We start from the raw sequence: 15,788 nt of genomic DNA, 5'->3' as shown, positions 1-15,788 counted from the left end.
AAGAGCCATCGCAAAGCATCAAAGAATTTGATCTAATCACCATATTCCCTGATGATTCTGCAAAGATCAAAGATAATATGAGAGACGCAGATCTTATGAAAGGTGGAGAGTGAGCTGATGAACGCAAGGATGGTGGTTTGTTCTCCAGTGAAGCTGCAAAGGGCTGTGGATGTAATACGCAGCGGTCAGGTCAGAAACACTTACATCAAGTAATTGACCTTTTAAAGCTGATTGTTGGACGGCTATATTTGGCAGAAAAAGCTTTGCTCTTTGAGGGAACTCTAAAAGAATATGAGCAGCATTGTGGACCCCGCTGGAAGAACCAATCCCAATCTTCATGAACACATACGTACATGAGCACTAAACCTTACTTAAAGCAACAATACCAAAAACTTCTTACACCAGAAGGCCGCCTGGTATCACTAGAAGCAATATCAAAAATTGGACAATCCTGTACATCATGATTTACGTCTAATGCCAGAGCAGCAGATGTTGCAAGAAGTGAGAATTTTAAAAAACTTGGCCCTGGACAAAAAAACAATGACAAAAACAACAGACATCCAACGTCAGTGAGCAGAAGGCAGGGTCCTGCAAAACTGTCCAAGATCAACATTCTTGTCTGGCGACAGAGTTGCAGGTTTTAATGGCTGCGCTCTACGGTAAAAGTCAGCTGGCAGCCGAGCCGCTGAAGAATGAACCAGTGATGGTGAAGCGTGAATGAAACAGCTAATGAAGGTGTGATTTCAGTGATCGGCCTGAACAAACACTCTGCTGTACAGTGAAGCAGAGCTCTGCTGAAAGGCTCATTTAAGTCTCTGTGAGATGCAGGTGGAGCAAATTTATCTTCTGCAATGTGACAAACTCTCAGCTGCCAGGTACACTTTGCTTAAACTAATGTAGTCTAATACACCAGTCCTGCAACACATCATACCTTCATGAAGGTTAGAATACATATTGTTGCAATATAATACTGTGAAACTGTTTTAGAGGTGTTGATTCGACTTTATGATCATTTTGGAGGCTTCACCATATGCATATACGCTCTTTTCTGAGGAAAAGAGAAACGCATATGGAGGGTTAAGGTGAGTGTGTGACACTGCTTTCCTACTTTCCGGTTTGTTCCTCCTGCATTCATCTGTTTGCCATCTGTGAAGGAATCCTGTTTCATTCCTTACAAGGGAGCTGAATTACACCTGATTCCAAAAAAAGTTTAGATGCTGTGTAAAACATATAATCAACTGAAAACAATACAAAGACAATATATCTGCTTATTCTGAATTTGATGCAGCAACACGTTTCAAACAAGTTGGCTCAAAAACACCTGTTTGGATCATCCCACAGGTAAACAGGTTGATTGGTAACAGGTGACAGTATCGTGACTGGGTATGAAAGGGGGATCCTCAAAAGGCTCAGTTGGTAACGAGAGATTATTTGCAAATGACTGCATTCGTTTTATTTCTGTTTTACACACAGTCCCAACTTCATGCAATCAGGGTTGTAAATGCAGGGAAGGGCAAGAAAAGCAGAAAACATCATAAATATGTAATAGCTATTTTATTGTAAAGCAGCTCTGGGCTCCTTGCTGAACATTTAGGTGAGGATCATGGACACACAGTCAACACCACTACTATTTTTTTCAGAAAAGTACAAGGACCACTGTGTTCAGATGCTTTTCAAGTGCTGCATATTCCTTTAATATCTTCCACACTTCAACAGACCATAATCCCCGTGGGGATACATTCAAACTAAACAGACAACACAGTGACCCATAGTGTCTGGAAACATGTACACTTAATCGATGCACTGAGCATCCACACAGCCTCCCTTGAACAAACTCCCAAATTGCAAAAGGTTTTAGGATACTGCAGTGCAAAACAAACACAATTAATATGATGCTTAAAGGGGCAGGAAGTCGCCTGGAGTCAGTGTTCCCACATTTAAGGAACTAAATTAGATCAAAACTAGGTTGTTTGTTCTTTTACAGAATTAAAAGTTGCAGCATAAGGCATGTAGTCTACATCAATCTTTGATGAGATCAACGCAGAATATATTACAGTGCCTCTCCTCGTCTCCTATATTTGACCCCAGCACTGCCTAATCCTGCAGCTGGAGGTCTGTGGTGAAGGATTTGGGCTTAAAACGTCAACAGTAAATAATAGAAACACCTTCCATGCTTCCACTGATGGGAATAATTAAGTCGAAGCTCTATCCTGTTTTGGTTTTCAGGGGTTTTCTGTTGGGGTTTACATTTCCCTGCTGGCAGCGTTTCATTAAGAGATGCTTGAGCTTGGCTTGCTGGTTGATAGAAGTGAGCTCCAATTGCTGCTCTTCGCATCAACAACACCACTTGTTTACCTTGTTCACTTGGGACAAGTCTTCACATTACACCCTGGATTCAATTTTGCTTGCCTTTTTGTCTTTGTGGACAAAACAACTGGGCACCAGTGGTTTCTCTGACCTCTATTTGTCTTCAGTCCCCGAAATGAGCCGTTCCATCTCCTCCAGATTCCTTTTTGCTCTACAGAAATGGCTCCCTGACACATTTTACATCTTTATCCAGTTATGAAGGTGAAAAAACTGGCTGATCAAAGCATGCTGGGAAGCTTAATGAATAGAATATGCTCTCAGACAAGCAAATATTTTAACCAATATAAATCCTTCCTGACCATTAGTGAGGTACAGAAGACACAGGAGTTTATTATTAAATAGTCTGTGCATACCTGACCAGTGGGGAGAAGGGAAGATGGGAAAATCTGCTCAATCTGAATCCAACTCTGCTGTATCTGAATTACAACAAAGAGGCAGCCAAGATGTTGCAAATGGACTGAATGTAAGTTTATGTAAGGTTCGACATCTATTGAAAATTTTATAGCTGTAAGAGCACTTGACTCCATGGTCTTCGTGGGTCCCCTCCCCAGGGTGTGTGCTCCCTACCCAAACCACACAGACTCCCCTCGCCTCGCCTGGTACTGTAGTTTCCCACTGTGTGCATGAAAAATGAGGACCAGGAGAATGCGACATCATGTGCGGATTAACGCCCACTCACAGAGCCGGTTATTTTGGGCAACTGCTATGATGGTGAATGTCAAAGACAAAAAAAAAAAAAATACTGACTTTCTCTGTATGGATTCAGTGTTATTCCGTCACGCGTCATTTTCAGGAGGATTAAAGCCAAAAGTCCAGCGGTGAATGGAACCATTTCAATTTTTAGTGTTTGCATTTACAGCATTTGAACACGGTAATACTGTACACTGAATACAATGAATCCTGTTGTCTATTAAAGATGTCCTAGTGCATTCTTTGAGGCACAGCTATGGTTGTGTGTAGCAGCTCATTAAACACGACATATAATAATGCATAAAAATACAGTATATACGAAGCATCTTAGGGATATTTACATATAAAGAGCAGCAGAGTGTTATTTGTGTTTAAAACACTTTTCCATATGGCTGTATATACCTCAATGAGCCATTCTTAAGAGTTTCCACATAAACTTTCAAGGTTGAGTGGCTTGAAAGTTAATGGCACCGTACCTTAATATCCACTGAATAAAGGGCTCCTTTGAAGCACAGCCATTATTAATTGACATCTCATCTTTCACGCTAAAACAGATAAGTTAACACGGTCTCTCTATCTCTCCAATCTGGCTTCGCCTCATCTCGGTCTTGATTCCTGAAGCAGAAAAACTAGTGGTGAGAGACAGGAGGAGGGAGAAATGGAGGAAAGACATGGGACATGCTCTCTGTAAATGGCACTGTTGATTTAAATACACGTTTGGAAGTGGCTCCCTGCAGTCCACCTGTGGGGAATACTTACGTGAATTCCCAATCACTTTAGATTGTGATGTCTTTACCTATTCGAGATAAGACGAATGGTGTCATTTTTCTACATATAAGGCTGAATTCTGAATTATTCATGGAGTCCATCTTTTCATATTAACAGATGGTTTCAGTGGGAAAAAATACCACGTAGAGTATTTTGCTGCGCTCATCTGTGAAGCATCAACGCCCATACACTTGAGCTCAGGATATTTCACTGAATGACTCGACAAGTGTCTCGACCAAAGGACCAACGTGCAACAGTTTTACTTTAGCCATACAATGAAACAGCTTCTACAACACTAACCACATCCGCTGCATTAAGAAATCTTAATATTTGCTGGTAGGAAAAAGGGAAATCGTCTTTTTATTTTGTTTCTGTAAAAAAATTCTTATAAATACTGAATGGATCTCAATATTGGAAAGTTGGCTATTAAGACTACGGGTTACTGATATGAAGAAAAAATATCACTTTTCTTGCAGTCCGGCTGTATTACAAAACAGATTTCCAGCTACCTTTCCATCACAGAAATATAATAATGTTGAATAAATTTCCCCTTATTATGCAGCAGGAAATGGAACTGGTTAAATAAGTCCTATTTGAAATAAAGTAATGTAAATGAGCCCATTTGAATATGTAGGAGGCACATTTCTTTATTTCTAACATGATATTTCCCATCAGGTTAGGCTGTATGCTCAGGAAAATGTGATTTGTTGGAAACTCATTATTTTTAATTAGCTCCATCCTCTCAGTCCATTATCACCAGTTTTACTGATAACAAAGCTGTCTGTCAACAAATGTTTGCGCCTGCTGATAATGTTTATGGCTACTGCCAACAAACTAGAGGCTCAAATACAAAAGCTTTAATGAACTGGCTTTGGCAGGATTTCTTTAAGGTCATAAATCAGTGATACAGAAGAATGAATCAGCCATATAATTATACAAAGGAGCTGTGAACTGGCCCAGAGGAGGAAAAACAACGTCCCTGCTGCAGCATCATTGGTTCAATCCCCGAATGCTCATGGTGTGGCTCCATCAAACAAAACTGGCAGAGCTCATTGATGTGAAGCACTGCGATAAATTTAATGTAAAATTCTTCAAGGGTTTATGGTTTATATGCAGGAACAACAGGCACCCCAATATACTGCTTTGGATGGTTTGTGGACGGCTGACCTTGTGGTGTTTAAGTTACTTTTAAGATTAGCCGAGATCGATGAATAAAGTATGAACCTGACAGCGTGCAAGACTCATTCAGAGTCTTCCCGGGAAATATTAAATCCATTCATATCCCAAGGTGCTGCAGACAACTTCCCTCTTCCCTTCACTGATGTCTTTTTTTTAGCCAGTGCAGTAGAAAATGCCTGTTGCCAAGGGAGAGGAGACAGAGGAGGGCAGCAGGGATGCTGAATACGAAAGAGATATCCATTGTGTTAACCGCAAATACATCCAGACATTTCATTATATTTCACATTTATTAATCGTCCGTTGTGAACCTCACAGAGCTCTCGTGCAGGAGTCTGACTTCCCATAGTTTAGTCACAACTGATAAAACATGAACGAGTTGAGACGGACAGCAGGGGATTGTTATTCTGATCATGCATTCAACTTTTTTGCGTGTTTTTAAGTGCTTATTCTGCACTAGCGGAAGGAGCATCAGTCAGGCCTTTTTTTACAACTTCCTCTCAAATGTTGTGGTTAACAAGTGCATTATGGTTCACGCAGTGCTTCATTAATCACAGATGTCATTTAGTTCAGATCTCACAACATTTGCAACCTTTCCTTGAGATCATTTGCATGTCTAACGCAAGTAATAATTAAATTTGTAATGAGATAATTAATCACAGTTGCCACTGCCCAAATTAATGATTGCCAAAGCTTAACAAATAGAATAACAAGCCCGTGCAGGAGCAGCATAGAGGATGGACAATAAATGCCAGGGCCCATCAAATGTTTAATTCAGATGCAACATTTCTTTGTTTTGTTTAGTTTTTGCCCGGCCAAAGTATGAAAAATGAGCTACCCATTTATGACAAACAGTTGAAAATGAAATGGAACAGCCCACCCCTGCAAGAAGGGGAAATAAATTCTTATCTGGTATTGCCTGTCTGTTCTCTTATGCCTGAGATACAAAGATTTAAGCAAACTGTAACAATGCAGAGAAGGCTGCTGGCGACGCTTTTGCTCTGCGTTTGGTGTGTGTGTGTGTGTGTGTGTGTGTGTGTGTGTGTGTGTGTGTGTGTGTGTGTGTGTGTGTGTGTGTGTGTGTGTGTGTGTCTGTGTGTGTGTGTGCGTGCGTGTGCGAGAGGCTGTACAATTGAATAAACACTGACAAAAACAAGTTGTGTGGACTGGTTGGTACATCCAGGGCTAACACAACTGCAAAACTTATAAATCAGGTCTTGGAACCCTGAAGTGGAGGAGAGTTGGGGATTTGTTGGTGCCAGAAAGCAAAGCAATGGGTAAAACTGCTTTTACGGTGGAAAATAAAGTGGAGCTTGTCCAACAACCCCAGACTGATCAATTAAGTTCCAACTTTCAAACATGTAAATGTGTTGCTCTCCATAAAAACAAATGAAGGAACACCAAAAGGCCAACATATTTCATTTGTTCTGCTAATGGATAAGCTTCATTTAACAATCGAGACATTTCCAAAAACTCAGTGTTATGTTTTTAAATTCACGTGTCAAAGCTAAAGCCACTTTTCATTCTACCCCTGAGGCTCATTTGCCCGTAAAGCTCCATATAAAACTGCAGGGACGGCAGATGAGACGCCACCAACTGCATCAAAACACTGATTCAGATTTGTTTACATTATAAACATGAGTTCCTCCCACTTTTTTTCATATTGAGGTACACACTGAGGAGGACACACGAGCTGCCGCTTCATTATCTGAAGCCTACAAATGAACCACAGCGGAAAGGAGTCCTTTCCAATGTGAAATAACGCTTTAAATTGCAGCCAAGATCAATACGTAGTGTACCTGCTTTACACAATAGTGAAGACAAGGGAAATATTTAGCAGCTGATGATGTGATAAAAGTGATAAATGTTGAGCAAAAGTATAAAAAATAGTATTTTCTACTTCTTATGTTAATGTCATTGTCTCTGAAAGATCTGTGCTGAATCCCACAGAGTTCAGTTTGACAGAAGGTTCGTCAGTCTTGATAAATAAGAACCTTATTTATCGTGCAGCACGCATAAACATCTGCCACCACCCGAGCCATGTAAACATGACTGTTACACTTATGGATCGACACAGCAGAAGTGCCAAAGAGAGGGAAGCAGGGAGTCGTCGAGAGGTAGCACATTATTTTTAGTGTTTCGTGGTTTATTTATGAAATACGGAACGATGCTGCCACCATGATTGGCTTCTATTGCATGTTTGTTTCTTTGCTTGTTTGGGAAGGAAATGTGGTTTGCGTCAGTACAGCAGCAGAGATGTAGGACGTTGTGAAGTATTTGGACACTGTTTGGTGAATCCTGCCTCTGTTCTGTGTGTGTTTGCGTCTTTGGTTCTGAGACTGAGAGACTTTAGTGCAAAAAAGTGACCTAAAACTGGACTGTGAATGCAGCATGGTTATGTGATAAGCTCGCTCGGGGATGGATTTTACAGTAGACGATGGAGAAAAGTTTCTGCTTGACATACATGCAAACATGCGTGTTTGTGGTTTAAAATATTTGGATTTGCATTTATAATGCAGCAGGTGTTAAGAGCAAAAACCTGTGTTTATGTTTCTAAGGCTGTGTCCAAAATCACTTCACTGTTCCTTACAGCAGACACTGAGTATTTCACTCTACAGCGAGCAGAAAATGGAGCTTTCGGACGCCATTGACTCATCAATTTGCATCAGCACTGACAGGTGTAGTTTTGCATGACATGCCACAGACATTTTTACTTATCTCACTAATTTTTAAACACCGAAAAATGGTGCAGGGTAAATATAGTGCACGAGGTAGCAAATAGGAAGGGATGTCTGACACAGCTTAATTCTCATAGACACATACTTTCATGCACACAAAACACCCCATTTTTCAAGCGCATCGCTGTCAAACTGTCAAGCTGTCAGTGGCTGGGAGCGGTGCCAAAGTGTTTTAACACAGCTCTTAATGTCTCCGTTTTGCTTCCATCCATTGAGAACAATAAACGCATTTGTTGACAGTAATGTCTGACATATTCTGTCTGTCTGGGGCTTAAGAGTCTCCTGAATCTATACAGAATTGCACTTTACTAAGAACACAGAAGTTGAGGGATCTACACTGCTGATGTTGTGCTGCTAGCCAGGTAACAGTGCTGACTGCAGGGGAGGGTAGTCTTGCTTCAGTTACCTTTTTCCAAAGCGCCGGAGGCATCAGGGAGAAAAATAAAAATGATTTTGTGCCTTTTGATCGAATCATTTGTGCTATCAAATTACTAATTTGAGCTCTCAATTGAATAATTCATGCTCTTGAATTAGTCATTTGTGCTCTCGATTTAATTTAAATTGTCTCTGAACAACCAAGCCACTCCTTCATGAAAAACATACAGTAGCTGTGTAGGTTAAGCAGACGTCCTCTGCACACTGAGGCTTTTTCCACATCCAGCTGAGACAAAATCTGCCGTCTTCAGCTGGCGGAGGCGCGCACACACACAGTCTCCAAATGATGAAACACCTTTCTTGTACGTTGGGATTAGCCTCTTTCACTTTGTTCCCAAAGTTCACAGAGTCTGCAACGAGTTGATAAATCTTAACTCTTATGTTTACATGTCATAGACTAATCCGAGTGGCTTTATTTGGACGGTGATATTAAATCGAGAGCGCGGACCTCCGGGGCTCCGGATCGTTCTGTTGATTGGACTTGGTATTTTTAGCTTGGCGCGCTGGCTGCCCTGAACCCAATTAAAGTGCGGTTTAAGCAGGATGTGTAAAAGAGCAAAGCAGAATGGATGAACTGTTAGAAAGGGGCTAAACACATAGCTAATAGAGTGACTAAGCATGAATGTTCAAATTACTATTTTTACAAATTTCTGAACCGAGCATTTACGGCCGTGACAGAAACAGTGTAGCGAGATATCAATCTGTCACTGCGAGACGTAATCCAGCCATTATCAGCGATCATCTGTCCAATCATCTTGGACAGTTCATGGCCAGCATGTACTGAAGCCAGCACATTATTGATCAGTAATTACATTACAGTAGCCCTGTTGCTGGCTGTAAAATGCATTCATTCCTTATCTGACACACTATAACAGTGTTGATATGACAATTTGATATGACAAAGAGCAGATATGCACAGAGATGGACGGGGCTTTGCATGTCGTAAGTGGTTCCTACTGTACTGATGGAATGGCACAGTTCATTGAAAATGGGGTGAAGGCATCCTGATCTCTTCTTAGAGATAAAACTGAACACTGGAGGACACGTGGGTGGTCAAAGACAATACTGCCCTATGAAAGCAGTTCTCAAGAGGCTATTCATCTGTTGTAGTAAATATATGAAAGAGTAGTAAACAGTGAATGCTGGAAAGCATGAATTTAGTGATACCGTGCAGAGAGGCGGATGAGAGCTCGATCGTTGGCCTGAGCAGCTGCGTGGAGTTTGCATTGTTCACTTTAATCTCACCGTATTGATCTCAGTAACAATGGGTTGAAAGATCTCTGCGAGCTTTATGACTCAGCAGATTTGTTCTGCAGTTAGTCACAGTGTCAAGCCGAGCTGTAGGGAAAGCAACTTTTTTGTACTTGGCAGAAGTTAGGTGTCTTAATGACAAGAATACCGAAACTGTTGAGTAGCTGGATATATAAAAAACACACATAAAAATCTCTGGAACACAATAGTTTGATCAATCAGTATGCCAGGAAGAGCATTGTTTAACTAAATCCACACTACAGGGATTCACTGGCTGGAGGCTTCACCTTGGACAACATCCAGCATTATATTCAGCTGCTTCTTAATTGAATGGTGAAGTCTACGCTGTGTGCCTGAAGGTGCTGGTGAGTGTCAGCCATTTGGCTCTCTGGTGCTCCTGTGAGAGGAAACACGGTTTTCCATTTGCCTCTAACTGAACTTGAAAACCAGGTGTAAAACCGTTCTGTAAATTAGAAGCTACAGCACCATTATCGGGGTTACTTCTAGAGTTTCCCTCCGGATCCCGACAGGCGAAAGGGGGGAAGGTGGAACTGACTGTTGGCTAACTCCCGTCCCTCTTACTTAATGTTGCACTGTGGCACGTTTAACCTTGAAATTTGTAGTGATGTTTGAAACAATGGGACTTTAATTGCACACAGAAGTAAACAAAAGTTAGCTTCTCATTTGTAGCTTCTCATTTGCTGGTTTTGTCAGCCGACAGCTCTGTGCTGGGACGCGCCCTCGACCCAGTGGAGGTGATGGGGAAAGGAGGATGATGGCTAATCATCCCTGATGGAGAAGATGTCCCATCCCTTGCAGGACACTCTGATAGTACACAGCAGCTTCCTCAGCGATGGGCTGCTGTGAAGGAGATTTCTCCTGGTGATTTTGAAGGTTTTCAGTTAATTATTCTAAACCTAAAAAGGTCTTGAATATGTATGTTATGGCTACATACTGTATATGCAGTATGAACTTTCTCAACCTAAACAAGTAGCAGGACAGTGCAGCTGTTTCCTCTAAACTCTGATACCACAGGAGCTTATATCCAATAAAGTGAGCGTACTGAGACATGGATGGGTTTTTTCTGATGTAACCTGCAACAATGCGATTAGTTAGTGACACTTTGGAAATAACTCTTAGTTACAACTCGCATGTTTACTGAGCATGCTAATGATGCATCCTATGTCAGGGCAGGCAAACACACTGTTCGATCAATCTTTCCATGTTTTTTTGATTTTGGAAATGTATAAAAATGCGCACCCACGCATGCACGCACTAAGACAAGATCCTCCAACGTCTTGCAAAAACAAGAATCAATCACAATGCAGCGCCACACACACCTCTTGAACATACAGAGAAATGCAAAGCTTGACAGGCCTGCTGTGCCTAGTTAGAGTTGCTAAGCTATGATTGGACAACTCTCTGGTCTGGGGAGGCGTTTAGTGATGCGTCGTCCTCATCTGATGTGCTGAGAACATCACATACCACAATCACCGCACTTGGGTTTTATGCCTCAATTGTTGTATTCATAATAATTTTATATGAATTATCAACGTGGCACACACAGTAACAGCCGTCCTGCGTAAGTGTCAGTCCTACGCGTGACTTTAGTTCCTGCAAAACTTTTTCTTTTGGTTTTCATGGATTAAATATATACTAAGTTATTTGCAGGAAGCATTTACTGAAACATCTCCAAAGCCTGACGGAAGCTTTTGATTTTTCCCCCAGCTTCACAGTACACATGTATAATATTTCTGTACAGTTCTAATGAGCATCATTACTCCTGCATTGATGCAGTGCCAAATGAGCTCATTGAATTTTTAAAAAGGCACAGTTATTTAAAGCAAGTGATTTGAACATTAAATCTGCATCAAAAATCTGCTTGAGACTCACATCACAGCAATTAAGCATATTTCCCAAGCCCATTAGCAATTAAATGGATAGTTCTGGGGTGAGAGGGTTCAGATTAAAGCAGTTCTACAAACCTGTGGCGGGGGGGACAATGTATTTGTATACTATTTGTTAGGGTCACAAAGAGCTCACATGAGAGACCAGGAAGCTCAGCTGCTTTAGCCTCAGCCTGAACAGATGGTAAGTGTGCACAGCATCCCTAAAATGAAGCCATGAGGACGTTTTGAACAAGCTCCTAAGATATCTGGTTGTGAGTATACTGAGCCATCCTGCAGGTTTCAAACATCATCAAATACTCCCTCCTTGCTTGCATATGGCGCATTCCCTTTTCACAACCCGTCACGCCTTTATTTTTCCTCCCAATCCCTCTTTCTTTTGATTCTCTAGAGGGAGATCAGAGGAGGCCTTTGCTGAGGAATTTAATTTCTTGAGTCAATTCTAAGAAGTGACTGTGTTCTATTAGAGGAAGCACACTGCTCAGGACTATCGTTGTAGTCCAGTGAGCAAGAAATCTCGCCAACACAAACATGATAAGCTCTGCCTGTCCCGGTTCTTGACAGAATGCTGAAATTGTGTGATTGTTACAGCAGTGAAAATCCCTCAGGTGAAAAATACAACACAGGGTAGCTTCACCGCAGCTCCCACTTATTTGGCAGACACGGGGCTAGACATGTCACAGCAGTTCCACGATACATGATGCCGAAAAATTAAAAACCAGAAAACAGAGAGAGAGGTTTAGAAAGAGGGGAAAACACTTACTTGATACTGTATATAGTATTACATTGCAACACATTTTTCCATCAAATTTTCAGCTACTAAGCCCAGTCCTAATTGTTTTCTGGTATATCATCAACACTACTTCATCAGCCACACACATTTTTATACATGTGTTATCACCTATTTTATTCTGAACGTACTGCCCTTACTTTGCAAAATTAACAATTATAGGCACATCTATCCCTCTGACACAGAAATTGAGGAGTGAATTGAAGGTGCTAATGGCTTAAAGGCTAATTTTCACCGTGCTGCTATGCGCTAGAACATTGAAATAATCTAAAACGAGACATCACTAACACCTTCCAAACACCTTTGCATGACACTTTAATTTCAGTCTGCCAGATCCCGCCTTGTGACGTCAAAGCAGTGTGAAAAGAAAAAAGTAAAGCAGATTCACGCTTTTATTGCTTCCAAGAGGAAAACGCAGATGGAAGGGAGAAAAGTTCTGCCCACTATCAAGGCATAAAGTGAGCAAACTTGGGGGGTCAGGTGAACCCTAGCCTGCTGTTAGCACCAGGTGTTAAATCAACAAGTCAGCTGACTGCTGCTAGTCTGCAGGGTGCAGGCTCAACGCATGCCAGAGACGCTGTCAAGGTCTGTGTCTCTAAGTGCATCCCAGAGGAACACGTGCATGAAGCGTGTCGGCCTCCAACATCAATTTCATTCGCTGCTCACAGTTCATGAAGCAGTGCAATTTGCACTCGCAATTCTACTTCAAAACAAGGCAAGCAATGCAAAAATGCTGTGTGGACATGGCACAGGGTGACGGCCTGGGACACGTGAAAGCGTCAGTCCAGGGAGCTGACATGCAACATGCACACGGCCCATTAGCGCACACACAGATTTCCCTTTTCTGCCTTTCGTCTTCTTTGAAAGGGAATCGCATTAACAAGGCTGCTTTTGACTGGCATGTTTGTCGTATCACAAGTCATTACCTACAAAGCCAAACCTCCACTGAAGCACAGCTCTCAAATATAATGGTAACATGAGTACATCTTTTACATCCATTCATTACAAGTTGTGCACTCACTGCCCCTTGCTCTGGCTTTACGCAGTGGATCCTTGTGGCGAAAAGAAAGTCAGTGTTGAGTTACATGAGGAGCTCTGAGGTCATGGGTACAGATTGAACAGCTGCGCTCCCAACACAGGCTACAGCGACAAGCAGGGAGCGCAGTCGTAGCGGGATCAGTGCAGTGCTACAGCTGACTCCATCAAAGGCCTCCGCTGTGTGAAGGGAGGGAGAGAGAAATGCACAGAAATGCCACCTCCACAGTTAGTGGAGCAAATATTGGTCAAATAGGGCTGCTGGTGGGTAAAGTATGCTTTGATGTAGCATTGTTGGATGTGAGTGCTGTAATTAGGTAGACAGATAACCGTTTTTTTCCTCCAAAACATATCATTCATATTTTCAAATTCAGATGAATAAAAAGCAGATATATGAAGTCACACATCTTCTAATCTGTGAGACAATGTTCAGGTTTCAGTGTTCAGTGTCATATAGAGCTTATCCCTCCATCCACACATCCCATCCATCTCCGCGGGGATGCTCAGAGTTGACAGCATTTGTCAAAATCCCCAGAGCGACGCTGAGGTGCCATCACAAATGGTATTTGGAAAGGATGAGCAACACTTCATTCACGTGTCAGTCATCAGATGAAAAGGCACAGTCAAAGTCAAGCATCTTCCTCTCCTTTTGATCTTGTGGGGGAAAAAATGTGTCACTGTTATTCAAATTTCATTGACAGAATTCAGAAAAACACATAACTTATAGCATGGGGGCGGGGGGGGGGGGGGGTACTGGAAGTGGCTAACATAAAATAATGCTTATATTAATCCCGCAGTGGGGAAATTTGCAGCATTACCGCAGCAAAGGCGAAGTGCAAAGAATGCAGCATCAGCAAAAAGGATATGATAAATAAGTAAATGATATAGTAAGTAAAACCAGCTGGTTTGACTGTGCACATAGGAAATATTGATATTGCCCAGCTTAGCATGCACTGATGTTGCACATGACTTGAGTGACTTTGTCAGTGTGGATGTGTGTTGTGGTCTGACAGCAGCAGGAAGGAAGGACCTGCGGTATCTCTCCTTAATATCGCTCCTCCTTTCTTCCACCACCTCCACCGGGTTGAGGGGGCATGCCAGCACAGAGCTGGCCTTCCTCATCAGTCTGTTAAATCTCCTCCGGTCAGCATGCCACTGCCCCAGCAGGCCGCTCCATAAAAAATGGCTGGTGCTACCACAGAGTCAGAAAAGGTCCTCAACAGTTCCTCCTGCACCCTGAAAGACCTGAGTCTCCTCCGCAGATACACTCTGCTCTGGCTTTCCTTATACAGTGCATTTGAATTGTCGGTCCAGTCTGTTTTATCACTCAGGTGAATGCCCAGGTAGATTCCATCATGTCAATGTCCGTTCCCTGGATGTTCGCTGGTACAGGAGGAGAGTTTCTGCACCTGTGGAAGTCCACCACCAGCTCTTTAGATTCCCTGCACTGATCTGGAGGCAGTTGGCACCGATCCACACATCCCTGGGTCAATGACTGCAGAGTCGTCAGAGAACTGTCACTGAGCATTTTTGAGATGGAAAGTTTCTTATAACTGCTAAAACTAAGCAATACTCCCAATCAGCATTTTAGGTCTTTTATCTGTCAACATGATTTCTTTCTTAAATGCAGGGTTAGGGTGGCTTAAGGACAAGCAGTCTGCTTTAATACCAGGCTGGTTCACGCACATTGAAAGATGTTAACCCACTGACTTATACGCAGTCAAATTCTATTCTGGTTTAAAGCAGCTGCCACTCTGCCGTCTCCTGCCTGAATTTATCAACCGTGGGAAATCGGCACAAAAAATTGCATCAGCATTAAAAGTGTGTCCATATTTGAAGTTAAACCATGAAACACATTATTGAATGTCATAAAATCTGGTCAGTTAGCTTCCTAACTGTGCGGCACAGAAGCCATAGGAAGATCACAGAAGCTATGACAGCCATAAATCTGAAACAAGTTGAGCAAGCAAAAGTTGAGATTACATACCAACTAAGAGTTTCCTGCTGGAGGCAGCTTCTGAAAGACTTCTGTTGTGAAACTAAGAACAGAGGGAGCTAAACCTTTTATAACAGCAGCATGCGAAGAGAAGCAGAACTCTGAAAAATGCATTCGCCATCTATTGCAGTTCTTACACCCCACAGTAAGACTTCACATTAAGGTGCACGGTATCATCATTCACTAGCTGCTTATTATAGCAACATATAGGCCCTTTATTACTCAATATAAAGCACTACAACTAGTTAATGGTGAGCGTAACCCATCTTGCAATTATCTGGCTTATCCCCCATCCTATCAAATTAAACGTTATTTGTTCTACTTTTGTTCAAACTTCAAACTCCAAGTAACTCAATATGGTTATATTCCATTTCCAGCCCTTCCCATTAAGCAATAATCACTTCACAATCATCAACTCTTGCTCATATGTTTTTCAACACCAAAAAAATCTCACATTATGTTAGTGACAAGTGTGAATTCGTGGACAGATTAGTGCTGCTGCTGGTGTGGAAACTCATTCGTAGCTAAGCCTGTGATCATCAGGGCGGTTACAGCATCAATGTGGCAAAGGTAGAGGATGAATAACAACCGGGGTGCAGCTGAGATTTCAGCAGATGTTAAGGTGTCATATTATA

The 15,788-nt window shown here is 42.0% G+C and overlaps 1 protein-coding gene across 2 annotated transcripts in view; it reads left to right on the top strand.

Annotated features, from left to right (window-relative positions):
- LOC139335557 (metabotropic glutamate receptor 4-like) overlaps positions 1-15,788 on the top strand; it is a 180,229-nt gene that overhangs the window by 103,516 nt on the left and 60,925 nt on the right. The window lies entirely within an intron of this gene.

This window comes from Chaetodon trifascialis, chromosome 8 (genome assembly GCF_039877785.1).
Source record: "Chaetodon trifascialis isolate fChaTrf1 chromosome 8, fChaTrf1.hap1, whole genome shotgun sequence".
Taxonomy (NCBI): Eukaryota; Metazoa; Chordata; class Actinopteri; order Chaetodontiformes; family Chaetodontidae; genus Chaetodon; species Chaetodon trifascialis.
This window is presented reverse-complemented; position numbering and strand designations above follow the sequence as displayed.